We start from the raw sequence: 14,833 nt of genomic DNA, 5'->3' as shown, positions 1-14,833 counted from the left end.
ATCAGACATGCAGCAGCTGGGACTTAAACTGGCGCCCACAGAGGATGCCAGAATTGTAGTCCACAGCTTTACCCTCTATACCCCAATACCAGCCCCAGGAAAAGGATGATTTTAATCTCTTCTGTCCCTGCTGAATTGAACATACTAGAATGTATACAACAATCAACACTTCGTGTGTAATTCACCTCCTAAATTATTGCAGTTAGGTCTTTTAATTGCATATTTTCATCACTAGAAAATTAGGCATTTTTTTTAAGATATACAGTCTACTTTCCTTTGGGATCAAAGTAGATTGGAAGGGGTCTATATCCCAAATGACACAGTGACAGCTCTCTGAGCTTGACCGTGGCAAAGTTCCATGAGCAAAAATAGGGCCAAAGAAAGACTTTCTTTAGTAATTCCGGAGGTCGTGATAATTCTGCCTGGTATGAAGTGCAGCAGAAAGTAAGTCCTGAGAAAGAGCTCGGCAGGGACCTGGGGCAAGTGTCCAGAATCTTCTGAGTCAGAACTTGGTACAGCATTGTAGAAACAGAGGATACAATCTCAAAGATCTGAAATTTCCATAGTCCTTTGATAGTTCAAACATATCCTGAGGTCACGTGTAAATCTCTTATAATTACACATCATAAAAGCAGTCTCATAACTGCTCTCTCGATCTGACAGCTGAATGCGGGTTGCAACCTTTTCCAAGCATCCACACAAACCTGTAGTTCCTCTCGTCTGACACCAGATGGCATACCTCAGCCAAGCGTTCACTTAGGAATTTACCCACATTTTGAGGAAAAGTAATATTCACAAAAATACTAAAAATGAAGTACTTAAAGTTCATGGAAAATACATATAATGAAAAACCTGCGTGGATTTCAAAAACTATCTGCATCAAAATAAACATTTTCCCCCAAACTTCTTAAAATGCCCTCTTATAAGTATATTTTTGAATGAACACATTAGTTCATTTTAAAGCTATGGTAGAGCAGTGACTACAGTTTTCCTGAAGAGTCCAGCATATAGTTTAATTTTTTTTTTTGGACAGGCAGAGTGGACAGAGACCAAGGTCTTCCTTTTCCGTTGATTCACCACACAATGGCCGCTGCGGCCAGCGCACCGTGCTGATCCGAAGCCAGGAGCCAGGTGCTTCTCCTGATCTCCCATGGGGTGCAGGCCCAAGCACCTGGGCCATCCTCCACTGCACTCCCGGGCCACAGCAGAGAGCTGGACTGGAAGAGGAGCAACCGGGACAGAATCCAGCGCCCCAACCGGGACTAGAACCCAGGGTGCTGGCGCCACAGGCGGAGGATTAGCCTAGTGAGCTGCGGCGCCGGCCAGCATTTAGTTTATTAACATAATTATGTTGACATTCATAATTCATCATTCTTTGTATGACTAACGGAGGTCAGTGAAACACATGGAAATTAAACTCACGGCTAGAACAACTTGGTGAAAGAAAGTATGGGGTGTAGAAGTCACTTGGGCTTTTGGAAAGCTGGGTGAAAAATAGACAAGATATAAAATAATAATGTCACCAATATCATGTTTCTGTGAAGTTATCTTTCAAAGTAACATCAATCTCAGGTACCAGGTAACAGATGTTAAGATCCCAGAACAAAACGTATGTCATACTTCATATGCTTATACTTCCATGCCTTTCTGCTGCTTATTCTTTAGACTTTACTCACTGTGGAGTGCTTGCCTTTATCATGTTGTTGGTGAGCACAAGCAAGAGTTATTTCTATAGCTCTGTTGCTCAGGCTCGATGTGAATGAATGATCAGCATGTGAAGGGGATTAGGGTGTGTCCTTGCTCCTGAAGAGGTAAAAAGTGTCCTCACATGACCCACTTGGCACACACACTCCTTGTTAAGACATACATTTGTGGAAAGCCAAGACACTGTGGCAAAAAAAAGTGTCATACATGAAGGATCTCTGTGAGTGAGACCTCAGTGGAAAGAAGGGACCAGCAAAGAAAAATGTATTTTTCTCTGAAAAGAGGAGAGAACTTCCACTTTCCTTATGGCTCTGTCTGAATACTTACAATTTGTGGTCATAAAAGGCTCCCATAGTCTAGGCAGCATGACAAGAGCCTCAGGTGATCACTGACATCGTACATAAGAGTGTAATTGTTAAATTAACAACAGGAGTCACTGTTGTTATGCAGGACCTCTGTCCTTAATGAGTTGTACTATGAGAACTAACTGTAAAACGTGTTCTCAAACAGCTTTTTTATATATTGCATGTGTATTTGCACATTTGTGTAATTGTTGAACTATTTACTTAGTATAGAGTTGCTCTTCTGTGTATAAAGTTGATTGAAAATGAATTTTAATGGAGAATGGGAATGGGAGAGGGAGGAGGGGGTAGGAATGGGAGAGAGGGTGGATATGATGGGAAGAATCACTATATTCCTAAAATTGTACTTATGAAATTTGTACTCATTAAATAGAAAGTTTCTTTTTTTAATTTATTTTTTCTTTAGTAAATATAAAATTTCCAAAGTACAGTTAATGGATTACAATGGCATTTCCCTCCCACTCACACCCCTCCCATCTCCCGCTCCCTCTCCCATTCCATTCACATCGATTCATTTTCAATTATCTTTATATACAGAAGATTGATTTAGTATATATTAAGTAAAGATTTCATCAGTTTGCACCCACACAAAAACACAAAGTGTAAAATACTGTTTCAGTACTAGTTATAGCATTACTTCACATTGGACAACACACTAAGGACAGATCCCACATGAGAAGTAAGTACACAGTGACTCCTGTTGTTGACTTAAAAATTTGACACTCTTTTTTATGGAGTCAGTAATCTCCCTAGGCTCTAGTCATGAGTTGCCAAAGCTATGGAAGCCTTTTGAGTTCACCGACTTCGATCTTACTCCAACAGGGTCATAGTCAAAGTGGAAGTTCTCTCCTCCCTTCAGAGAAAGGTACCTCCTTCTTTGATGGAGCCCCGTTCTATCCACTGGGATCTCACTCACAGTGATTTTTCATTTAGGTCTTTTTTTTTTTTTCCAGGGTGTCTTGGCTTTCCATGCCTAAAATACTCTCATGGGTCTTCAGCCATATCTGAACGCCTTAAGGGCTGATTCTGAGGCCAGAGTGCTATTTAGGACATCTGCCATTCTATGAGTCTGCTGTGTATCCCGCTTCACATGATGGATTGTTTTCTCCCTTTTAGATTCTATCAGTTAGTATTAGCAGACACTAGTCTTGTTTGTGTGATCCCTTTGACTCTTAGACCTATCAGTGTGATCAATTGTGAACTGAAATTGATCATTTGGACTAGTGAGATGGCATTGGTACATGCCACCTTGATGGGATTGTATTGGGATCCCCTGGCATGATTCTAACTCCACCATTTGGGGCAAGTCCGATTGAGCATGTCCCAAATTGTACATCTCCTCCCTCTCTTATTCCCACTGTTACATTTAACAGGGATCACATTTCATTTAAAATTTGAACACCTAAGAATTATTGTGTGTTAATTACAGAGTTCAACCAATAGTACTAGAACAAAACAAAGAAAAAATACTAAAGTGGATAAAGTATTACACTGTACATCAACAGGACAAGAGCTGATCAAGTCACTGTTTCTCATAGTGTCCATTTCACTTCAACAGGTTTCCACCTTTGCTGCTCAGTTAGTTGTCACCGATCAGGGAGAACATATGATATTTGTCCCTTTGGGACTGGCTTAATTCACTCAGCATAATGTTTTCCAGATTCCTCCATTTTGTTGCAAATGACTGGATTTCATTGTTTTTGACTGCTGTATAGTATTCTATAGAGTACATGTCCCATAATTTCTTTATCCAGTCTACTGTTGATGGGCATTTGGGTTGGTCCCAGGTCTTAGCTATTGTGAATTGAGCTGCGATAAACATTAATGTGCAGACAGCTTTTTTGTTTGCCAATTTCATTTCCTTTGGGTAAATTCCAAGGAGTGGGATGGCTGGGTTGAATGGTAGGGTTATATTCAGGTTTCTGAGGAATCTCCAGACTGACTTCCATAGTGGCTTAACCAGTTTGCATTCCCACCAACAGTGGGTTAGTGTCCCTTTTTCCCCACATCCTCTCCAGCATCTATTGTTGGTAGATTTCTGAATGTGAGCCATTCTAACCGGGGTGAGGTGAAACCTCATTGTGGTTTTGATTTGCATTTCCCTGATTGCTAGTGATCTTGAACATTTTTTCATGTGTCTGTTGGCCATTTGGATTTCCTCTTTTGAAAAATATCTATTGAGGTCCCTGGCCCATCTCTTAAGTGGGTTGTTTGTTTTGTTGTTGTAGAGTTTCTTGATCTCATTGTAGATTCTGGTTATCAACTCTTTATCTTTTGCATAGTTTGCAAATATTTTTTCCCATTCTGTTGGTTGCCTCTTCACTTTCCTGACTGTTTCTTTTGCAGTTCAGAAACTTCTCAATTCGATGCAATCCCAATAGTTAATTTTGGCTTTGACTGCCTGTGCTTCTGGGGGTATTTTCCAAGAAGTCTTTGCCAGTACCTATATCTTGCAGGATTTTTCCAATGCTCTCTAATAATTTATGTTGTCATGTCATAGATTTAAATCTTTAATCCATGTTGATTGAATTTTTGTGTAAGGTGAAATGTAGGGGTCTTGCTTCATGATTCTGCACATGGAAATCCAATTTCCCCAGCACCATTTATTGAATAGACTGTCCTTCCTCCAGGAATTGGTTTTGGATCCTTGATCAAATATAAGTTGGCTGTAGATGTTTGGATTCATTTCTGGTGTTTCTATTCTGTTCCATTGGTCTATCCATCTGTTTCTGTACCAGTACCATGCTGTTTTGATAACAACTGCCCTGTAGTATGTCCTGAAATCTGGTATTGTGATGCCTCCAGCTTTGTTTGTGTTGTACAAGATTGCTTTAGCTATTCGAGGTCTCTTGTGCCTCCATATGAATTTCAGCATTTTTTCCAGATCTGAGAAGAAGGTCTTCAGTATTTTGATTGGTATTGCATTGAATTTGTAAATTGCTTTTGGGAGAATGGAGATTTTGATGATATTGATTCTTCCAATCCATGAGCATGGAAGATTTTTCTATTTTTTGATATCCTCTTCTATTTCTTTCTTTGAAGTTTTGTAATTTTCATCGTAGAGATCCTTAATGTCCTTGGTTAAGTTTATTCCAAGGTATTTGATTGTTTTTGTAGCTATTGTGAATGGGATTGATCTTAGAAGTTCTTCCTCAGCCGTGGCATTGCCTGTATATACAAAGGCTGTTGATTTTTGTGCATTGATTTTATATCCTGCTACTTTGCCAAACTCTTCTATGAGTTCCAATAATCTCTTAGTAGAGTTCTTTGGATCCCCTAAATAAAGAATCATATCATCTGCAAAGAGGGATAGTTTGAGTTCTTCCTTCCCAATTTGTATCCCTTTAATTTCTTTTTCTTGCCTAAAATTCTGGCTAGAACTTCCAGAACTATATTGAATAGCAGTGGTGAGAGTGGGCATCCCTGTCTGGTACCAGATCTCCATGGAAATGCTTCCAACTTTTCCCCATTCAATAGGATGTTGGCCGTGGATTTTTCATAAATTGCTTTGATTGTATTGAGGAATGTTCCTTCAATACCCAGTTTGCTTAGAGTTTTCATCATGAAAGGGTGTTGTATTTTATCGAATGCTTTCTCTGCATCTATTGAGATAATCATATGGTTTTTCTTCTGCAGTCTGTTAATGTGGTGTATCATGTTGATTGTTTTGCGCACATTGAACCATCCCTGCATGCCAGGGATAGATCCCACTTGGTCTGGGTGGATGATCTTTTTGATGTGTTGTTGCATTCTATTGGCCAGAATTTTATTGAGGATTTTTGCATTTATCTTCATCAGGGATATTGGTCTGTAATTCTCTTTCAGTGCTGCATCTTTTTCTGGCTTAGGAATTAAGGTGATGCTGGCTTCATAAAAAGAATTTGGGAGGATTCCCTCTTTTTCAATTGTTCTGAATAGTTCGAGAAGAATTGGAGTTAGTTCTTCTTTAAATGTCTGGTAGAATTCAGCAGTGAATCCATCTGGTCCTAGGCTTTTCTTTGTTGGGAGGGCCTTTATTACTGTTTCAATTTCTGTCTCAGTTATAGGTCTGTTTAGGTTTTCTATGTCTTCCTGGTTCAATTTAGGTAGGTTGCATGTGTCCAGGAATCTATCCATTTCTGATAGGTTTCCCTGTTTGCTGGCATACAAGTCCTTGTAGTAATTTCAAATAGAAGGTTTCTTTGAGAAAAGAAAAAGAAAGAAAAAAAAAAAAGACATGCGTTTGGCTTCCCCAATGTTTTCTGAGGTTGTGTTGAGCACTTAAATTGATGTCCCTAATGGCTTTCTGTCTTTACAGTGGTTACTGCTTTTGATTTGCATGCTAATTTTTAAATGGATGGCTTAGCCAAAATCCAAAGTGTGAATTTTGCATCTTCGCCCTAGTTTGCTTTCAGCGAAGTTCTTCACTTCCTCTGCTTACCGTAGTCCCAGGAGGCTGTAGCTACCTCCTTGTCTGAGGACTGCTGGTCAGGGACCACATCTTTCCTCTGCCTCCGTCTCCCATGGCACTGAGCACCAAGTTTTGAAGCAGATCGGAATGGAGGAATGTGAAGGTAGATGAAGCTGGTCTGTTAGATGAACTTGTTGACTTTTTGCACTAAACCAAGAAGAGCATTTTCTCATATTTGCCACAGTGGTGGATGAGGTTTAAACAACTTGATGGAGAGAAAGCATTGCCTCTCATAAACCTTGGGCTAAAGCCTGACCTCAGAGGACCATGGCCAACCAGGGGCTCTCCTTGTAGCCGCACAGAAACTGAATTGCCTCGAGGACCTTGTGTACCGGCAGTGGAGAGCATATTTCAAATTTGATGCTTGATCTTTACCTCGTCTGCCCCTCTTGTTGTGCTGGGTGGAGGCAGTAAGCCTACCTCCCATTCACCCAGCAGTTAGGAGAGGAGCAGCTGAGACTGTGGCTGAGATCTGATGTTCAGTAAGTTAGGAGGATTCAAGGCATTCCCAACTTATATTTCCAATGTATAGGTTTACGTGGACATAACCCATCATAGTCAACGAGCATCTGTATGCATCTTTATATGCATCAGCCTTTAAGCTTTTGGAATTCTCTACTGTTCTCCTGCACTGCAGTGACTACCCCCACTTTCTGAAGATGGGTTACTCTACTTGACAAGGTTGGGTCCCCCTGAGTTTCTGCTGCACATGGAAAAGTCCAGGAGCTGAATTAGGAAGGGCATCTAGGACCACGCCGGAGGCACTTTTGTTTTCTTATCCTCTGCAGGTGCAAACCCTGCTTTAGAGAGGAGAGGCCTGGTAATGCTGACCCAAGATACTTTTGCAAGTAACAAGATGTTTTCTGCCCTCTTTGAGGGGTGCAGGGGAAGAGAGAGGGTGAGTTTTAAAGTGTCCTATCTTCAGTTTTAGTTTTGGCCTACAGCTCAAAGAAGGTTTTATACACCTGTATGTGTTTTCAATGATTCTTTTTTTTTTTTTTTTTTTTTTTGACAGGCAGAGTGGACAGTGAGAGAGAGAGAGAGACAGAGAGAAAGGTCTTCCTTTGCCGTTGGTTCACCCTCCAATGGCCGCCACGGCTGGCGCACTGCGGCCGGCACACTGCGCTGATCCGATGGCAGGAGCCAGGTACTTATCCTGGTCTCCCATGGGTGCAGGGCCCAAGCACTTGGGCCATCCTCCACTGCACTCCCTGGCCACAGCAGAGAGCTGGCCTGGAAGAGGGGCAACCGGGACAGAATCCGGCACCCCGACTGGGACTAGAACCCAGTGTGCTGGCGCCGCAAGGTGGAGGATTAGCCTAGTGAGCCGCGCCACCGGCCATATTTCTTAATTAATTTGAAAAGGCAGAGGAACAGAGAGAGAGGTCTTCCATCAACTGGTTTGTGCCCCCAAAGCCCAAAACAGCCAGGGCTGGGAAAGGCCAGCACCGGAAGCCTAGAACTCCATCTATGTGATGCTGCAGACATCTGGGAAGTGAACCAGTGGATGGATGATCTGATTTGCACAGAGCCACACTATGTTTTCTGTTTTTCATTGAAAATCAGCCCATTTTCTTCTCTTTCTAAAAGAGACTCTTTATGCATTCCCTATCACTCCCAGTTGCTCCATAGTCTCACATCCAGAACAAAACTCAGTTTTTCAGTGCGACAAATGTGAGTAAACTTACATGCATGATTTTTTCGCTTTGGAGTGACAATACTGTGTCACATTGTATCTTCAACTTTTCCTGTTAAGGTTATTTCAACCTTTTTATTCCTATCAGCAGTGAACGAGAATTGTTTTATTTGTTAATTTTTATCCAATGGATGTATAATCACATCTAATGGTTACTTCGCTTTTTTTTTTTTTACTTGCTTGACTTCTATTTGAAAGGCAGAGAGACAGAGACAGAACTGAAACCAGAAGCCCAGAACTCAGTCTGACTCTCCTGCATGGGTGGCAAGGACCCAACCACCAGAACCCGCACCTCCTGCCTCCCAGCGTGCATATTAGAAGGGCGCTAGATAGGAAGCAAAGCATCCGGGACTTGAATCGGGCTTTCTGAGTGTGAGACGCAGGTGTCACAGCAGCATCGTCACCACTCCACCTCAGGCCTGGCCCTGGTTAGATTCACATTCCTTGATTACTAAGGGATTTGAGCTGCTGGACTTCTTCCCCAAAGCCCCCATTCAAGTCTTCTGGCCATTTCTCTGCAGGATAAGAGTTTGTTTTTTATTCCCAATAGAAGTCCTTTGGCAGGTACACGTGTGGCAAGTACCTTTCGCTAATCTAACTTCTTGATCTGTTTATGAAGTGTCTTTTTTATGAGTAGGAGTTCTTAATTTTAGTGTAGTCACTTCAGTAATCAGTTCTTTATGGTTAGTGCATTTTAGTCCTTCTAAAAGAAATTCGACCCTACGCTGACTTTTTCAGTACTCTTCTCCTTCCCCTCTGTTTTCAAAGAAGACTGGGGTTTTCAGGCACTTGAAAGTTGCTGATTCAGCCTTGATTCAACAGTGCTAAACGATACTTAGAACAATGCTTCCCTATTAAATGGAAACTCGTTCAGTGGCAGAAATAATATTTTATCCTTTTATTGGAATGATGGCATTGTAAAATGTTCTCATTGTTTGTAGACCTATAGGTTTACTGGCTTAAAGCAAAACCCTTCATTGAAAATCGTCAGTAAAATACACGTGCCTACTCTACTGATGGCTTGATGCTAGAGAATATTGGTTTAGCACTAGATGAAATGATAAAAGACGGGAGAAACGGCAAGATTATTAAAGCATCTTTGTGCATTGGTTTTATTTTGGAAGTGAGATTTTCCTCTGTGCTAATCAAGGAATTAAAATATAACTGGTACCACTCCAGCTCTAAAGAGGTTAAAAAAGAAAAATGGATATGGCAGTAAAACCTCTAGGACACAGTTAAAATCTCATAATATCATTCAACATCTTTCTGCCTGGTTTATATCACCAAAGTATATTACTCTTTATTGTACGATTTCAATTTTAATAAACATACTCAGGACCTTCCTGTTTAAAAAAAAAAAAAGACATCTCCCACTTACTGAGCTGAATATTTCATGCCCCACTTAGAAACATACCGTGCTCCTGCCATGATAGATGTGTGCCCCTGGGCTCATGGTGCCCACTCAGGTTGCCAAGGCTTATAGGCACAAATCAGAAAAATGCAGCCACAAATCATTCTCCCCAAATAAAAAGGTCAACTGGTATTAAATTAGTTCATTTACAGAACTCATTGAAATTAGCAGCATGTTCTTAAATTGCTTCTTGATTGAGGACATTTGCCTCATTAATTCTAAACAACCTGAGAAGACTATTAAAGTCTTACAGGGAAAAAAAAATGACCAAAGGACAGATGCACAACACACTGTAACTTAGGGATGAGTGTGAACCCTACAAAGTCGAAACCCAGAGCAAGAAATTCATGATGGGGGTATTGACCATCCTGTGAAAGACTTCATATTCTTTTCTTCATTCTGTAGTATTGTCTTTCCAGTGGGGAAGACCTTGCTAAAACACAAACCCAGACATAGGACACTGGGCCTCAGTGGTTCCTCTCTGCCTTTGCAAACACCTGTGTCTGGCAGGCTTCCACCTGCCCAGCTTGCATCCTCTCTACCAGCCCCCTTTCTGTTTTTTTCTCCATTTCCTGTCGCTGAAGCTAGTCTTTCCTCAGTCTCAAGGGCACAAGTATCCCTTTTTCTGGGACGCCTTCTCTGGATTCTACAAGACTGTCCTGGGAGCTCTTTGTCCGCAGCCACCCTTTCCAGTAGGAGATTTTCAAAAGTTCATGGAAAGGGGAACTAAAAGCTTATTTTTGTGCAAAAAATTTGGAACCCAAGCGTTATTTTCTAAAAATATGCATTTTCAATGATTTTATTAAGACTTTTCTCACAGCACTGTGATTGTTAATTTTTACCCTCAGTATAGCTGGTGAAGAGAGATCATGTCTTCTAAACCATCTTATTCTTGGCCTGAGCCTCAGTGGGTGCTCAATAAACAAATCTTGGGTTGAAGAAACCGATTATCTTGATACTTCCTGAGGAGGACACCATGTGATTGCTGTCCCGGAGCCTTTCCTCTAGGGACATTGAGAATTTCCCGGGAAAGGGGCCTGCACACACACCACTGGAGTGCAAGTGACAGAAGGATTCTAACCCCTGGAGTCTGAGGACAGCAGGGAGTCCTGGTGTGAGGGACACACACTACATTTGAATATTAAAAGATGGGACAGGGAAGGGACATCGAGGCAGATTTAAAGAAAGAACATGGTTCATACATTCATTCACTTATAAATCAGTCATCAAAAACATTTTTTAAAGATGTATTTATTTGAAAGTCAGTGACAGGGAGAAACAAAGATTTTCCATCCACCAGTTCACTCTGTAGATGCCCACAAAGGCCAGGACTGGACCAGCCAGAAATCGGGAACCAGGAGCCAGTAATTCCATCTGGGTCTCCCACTTCTGTGAAAGGGGTCCAAGTACTTGAGCCACCATCTGCTGCCTTCCCAAGTGCATTAGCAGAAACTTACCAGAAGGGGAGGTGGCACTCATCCAGCCTGCTGTGCCACAACATCCCTGCAAAAGAGCTTTATTGAATACCTTCCACTCCGGGTCAGATCCGGTGCTAAGCCCTGGAAATTCAGCAGTGAGTTACACGGAGCCCTGACTGCATACCACTCTTATTAAGAGCAAAGAAAACATTAAATCACTAGCTAAATGATTATCTACCTATCGTTGTGAAAGAATGTCCTATTTATTGGGGTGAGAATGGGATTGGGGGATAATATTTTAATGGTGACATTGTATCATGTTCTAATCCTGAAAGCAGGCTATTGCAAGATACAGTTAAGACACAGATGAAAGAAAATCACCTATAGAGTGATGTCCCACAGAAGGCACAAGGATGTGGTCTCTCAAGAAGTATGAATCATCAGAGAAGCAGGGACTATGGGCCTTGTTGTAGGGTTTAGTGGTTTGAAAGTGGTAAACTGAAGTTGCACAGTAATTCTGTTTCTTTGTTTAAAAAGAGGCTAGATCATTTCCTCATGGTAAAAATGAAAGTTTTCAAGAGGCCAGCATTGTGGTATAGCGGGTTAATCCACCACCTGTGATGCCGTCCCTCCGTGTGGTTGCTGGTTTGAATTCCTGCTGCTCCACTTCCTACCCGGCTCCCTGCTAATGCACCAGGGAAGGCAGCGGAAGATGGCCCAAGGCCTGGGCCCTCTCCACCCTGGTGGGGGACCCGGATGGAGCTCATGACTTTCACCTGGCCCAGTCCTCATTGTCGTGGCCATTTGGGGAGTGAACCAGCAGATGGAAGATATTTCTTTCTTTGTCTCTGTCTCTACCCCTCTTCTCTGTCTCTGCCTTCCAAATAAACCTTTTTTAAAAATATTCAAAAAATTCTGAAAGGGGTTGAAGGGCATGGAAGTTACAGTTTTGGGAAACAAAAATGCTGCTCAGTTTGAAATAGGTTTTGAAAATTAGGTAGAGCGTGGAAATTGGGGCCAAATTATCGGCCGTCTTGGTTACAGAACTGAGTTTCCCTGCCCTTAAGTTGCCTTAATGGAGAAGCAAGCAAAAGGAACACAGAGCTAAAAGCTATATTTTGAAACTTAAATAGAAGAGACTCTTTCTTCTCCACACCTTTATTCTTGGTTGTGCAAGTAGAGAAGGACAGGTCTTTCACCTCTGCACTGCTTCTGGAGTGAGAGAAAAAAGATCTTGGAAAAAAGAACATGACAGAAGGACCGTTTCATACAGGACAAAGACCAGCTGATGATCTATGCATTATCCATAAAGAGTGAGCCCTTATCAATGACCCATCACAGATGATCAAATGGCTGCATCATAGCCAATAGCTGGGTTCACGCGTACAGACCGTCCCCTCATTCCCTCTAAGCACAGTCCACAAGAGCACAGCTGGGAAGTGAACAACCCCTGCAGAGTGCACCACAAGGCCAGGGCTCCAGTTCAGCTTCTAACATGGACACAATCACTTAGAGCCTGTCGTCTTAAATTTGTATAAAGGCATCTTTGAATTAGCCAATATTTGAGCACTTGAAGTTGCAAATAATGCTGAATCCTTACTTCCATCCCCACCATAGCCTCCACTCAACCATGTTTAATCAGGCATTCTGTACTATAGGGAGAGGTGGGGAGGAGCTGGAATTCAAAATGTTCATGGAAAATGCCTATTACAGAAAAACTGAAAGGATATGAAATTTTCTGGAACAAAAATCTTTATTTCGAGGCACCGGATTCTGTGCCGGTTGCCCCTCTTCCAGGCCAGCTCTCTGCTGTGGCCTGGGAGGGCAGTGGAGGATGGCCCAAGTCCTTGGGCCCTGCACCCCATGGGAGACCAGGAGAAGCACCTGGCTCCTGCCTTCAGATAGGCGCGATGCGCCGGCAGCAGCGGCCATTGGAGGGTGAACCAACAGCAAAAGGAAGACCTTTCTCTCTCTCTCTCTCTCTCTCACTGTCCACTCTGCCTGTAAAAAAAAAATCTTTATTTCTATCTCTTAATTCTCATAATCAATTTGGTGTCCTCTTGGTCTTATCAAGAGATTATAGAGGCTTTGAAACAGGCAAATCCAACATCCAGGACCGGAAGGGGAAGCATGATCTGGGAGAAAGACAGGGTTATACTTCCTATTTTCATTGTGATTTGTCTTAATGCCTAGCTCTATGGTCATCTTTCAGTCTACAGAGTAGCTGTTGGCTGGCTAATGTGTTTGCAAGGCTATCTGACATCGCCCAGGTACCTTCTGTGGCCTCTTCATTGTCATTCTCTGACACTTTTTTTCCATGGGAAGCATATGCTCACCCCAAAATCCGTACCCCATGATAACTTCAATCAGACCTTGGGAAATCGTCTCAATGTTCCTGGCTCTGCTATGTGAAGAAGTAATAGAAAAGCTGCAGGTGCGATTCCAGTCCGTATCCTGTTCTGCTCTTGAGCTTTACCCAGAACTTAGTGGATGCTGACTCTGGAGGGGTTATAAACTAAGTAAGTTCAAGACACAAGTCTGTGCATAGATTGTATGTGATCCTTGATCTCTAAGTCTACTCATTGGCACATGCCTTCTATAATCATACTATGCAAGTAGATTCTGGGGAAAGCTTGACTAGTGGGTATGCCATGACCTCTTCCCGTTTGCCTCCTTTTCCCAGTGATGCTACTTGCTCAGATGGTTTGAACTTTGTTGTTGTTTTTCTCCTGTCACACCTAGAGATTATTCTATATCAGACTTCATAGTCTCAACCCTGAAGGAGTCTTACCTTAGAGATCCGCATGTGCTCTGGTTAAGCTGTTAATTGAGCCCCAAATTTCCATTTCAGATAGCCTGAGGCTGGCCTGCCTAGTTACCAGTGCTATCATCATCCAAATGCCCTTTGCGCCCCCACAACCTTTGGCTACCTCATTTCCCTCCTTTTGCATAAATGTGAGTATCAAATGAGTTTGAGGGATAAATGGAGCAAAGGAACACATGAGACAGCATAAGAGGGGGTTTTCTGCTCTGCCGTCCCCAACTTGGTGACAAACTGGTCAGCATAGCATGAGTGCCAGGATAATTAGTCCGAATGCTCTTTATGTCTGCCTTATTTCCAGCACATCTGAAATAAATGTATTTCCACCTGACACTGCATTCCAAGGTTACTTGTTTTAATGAGCTGCTATGTGTGAAATATTAATTCTGACACATAAAAGTGGAACCACTGCTGACAAGTCCAGTGTGGTTTTTTTCAAATCCTATTTTTGTTATTTTGAACTCTTAGTTTTTATATGCATTTTATGTGATCAGGAGATATATACAATGACAGCAGAACCCAGAACTATAAATTAAAAATGTTCAGTCCAGTTGAATGAGTTACATTTCAGTTTCATCAAAGCAGGTTTTTATGAATCCACTGATTGAGAAACTAAAATTCTCATCTTTTTAGAGTATCATCTTTTTGCTACTCTTAATTTCCATTCTTATATCTGTAAATAAGTGGGGATACATCTTTTTTTATGACAGAGTTGATACATTTTGTGTGACTCAAGCATGACAAACTGCTAATTGTCAAAGACAGTTGAAAAGAGATGCTAAAAAAAGTATTCTTTGGAACACAGTTGTCTAAGGGATGGAGATGTGTCACTTAAAAATGCTTCTGGCTGTAGGTAATAGACACATGCATGTTAAACGTAAGACTAACCTATGTATGGTCTTCTTTAAATGGACCAGGGGTAGGCATTACGGAGTTGATCAATGGTGCAAAAATGTCATTGCGATTGTCTT

The 14,833-nt window shown here is 41.8% G+C and overlaps 1 long non-coding RNA gene across 12 annotated transcripts in view; it reads left to right on the top strand.

The window, feature by feature from the left end:
• The window catches only part of LOC149127876 (uncharacterized), a 140,868-nt gene that overhangs the window by 19,392 nt on the left and 106,643 nt on the right, over positions 1–14,833 (top strand). Inside the window, exon 3 of one of the 12 annotated variants that reach the window (XR_016230043.1) lies at positions 13,893–13,911. The exons of 10 other annotated variants lie outside the window; for them this stretch is intronic. This is a non-coding gene — a long non-coding RNA (uncharacterized LOC149127876). Of the gene's footprint in view, positions 1–1,033; positions 1,053–13,892; positions 13,912–14,833 lie in introns of those variants that run through there. One more of the 12 variants, XR_016230037.1, reaches the window with a different exon arrangement.

This window comes from Oryctolagus cuniculus, chromosome 2 (assembly GCF_051225735.1).
Source record: "Oryctolagus cuniculus isolate XC-2025 breed Fujian yellow rabbit chromosome 2, ASM5122573v1, whole genome shotgun sequence".
Classification (NCBI taxonomy): Eukaryota; Metazoa; Chordata; class Mammalia; order Lagomorpha; family Leporidae; genus Oryctolagus; species Oryctolagus cuniculus.
Note: the sequence above shows the minus strand (reverse complement) of the source record. Positions and strands in the feature narration are given on the sequence as shown.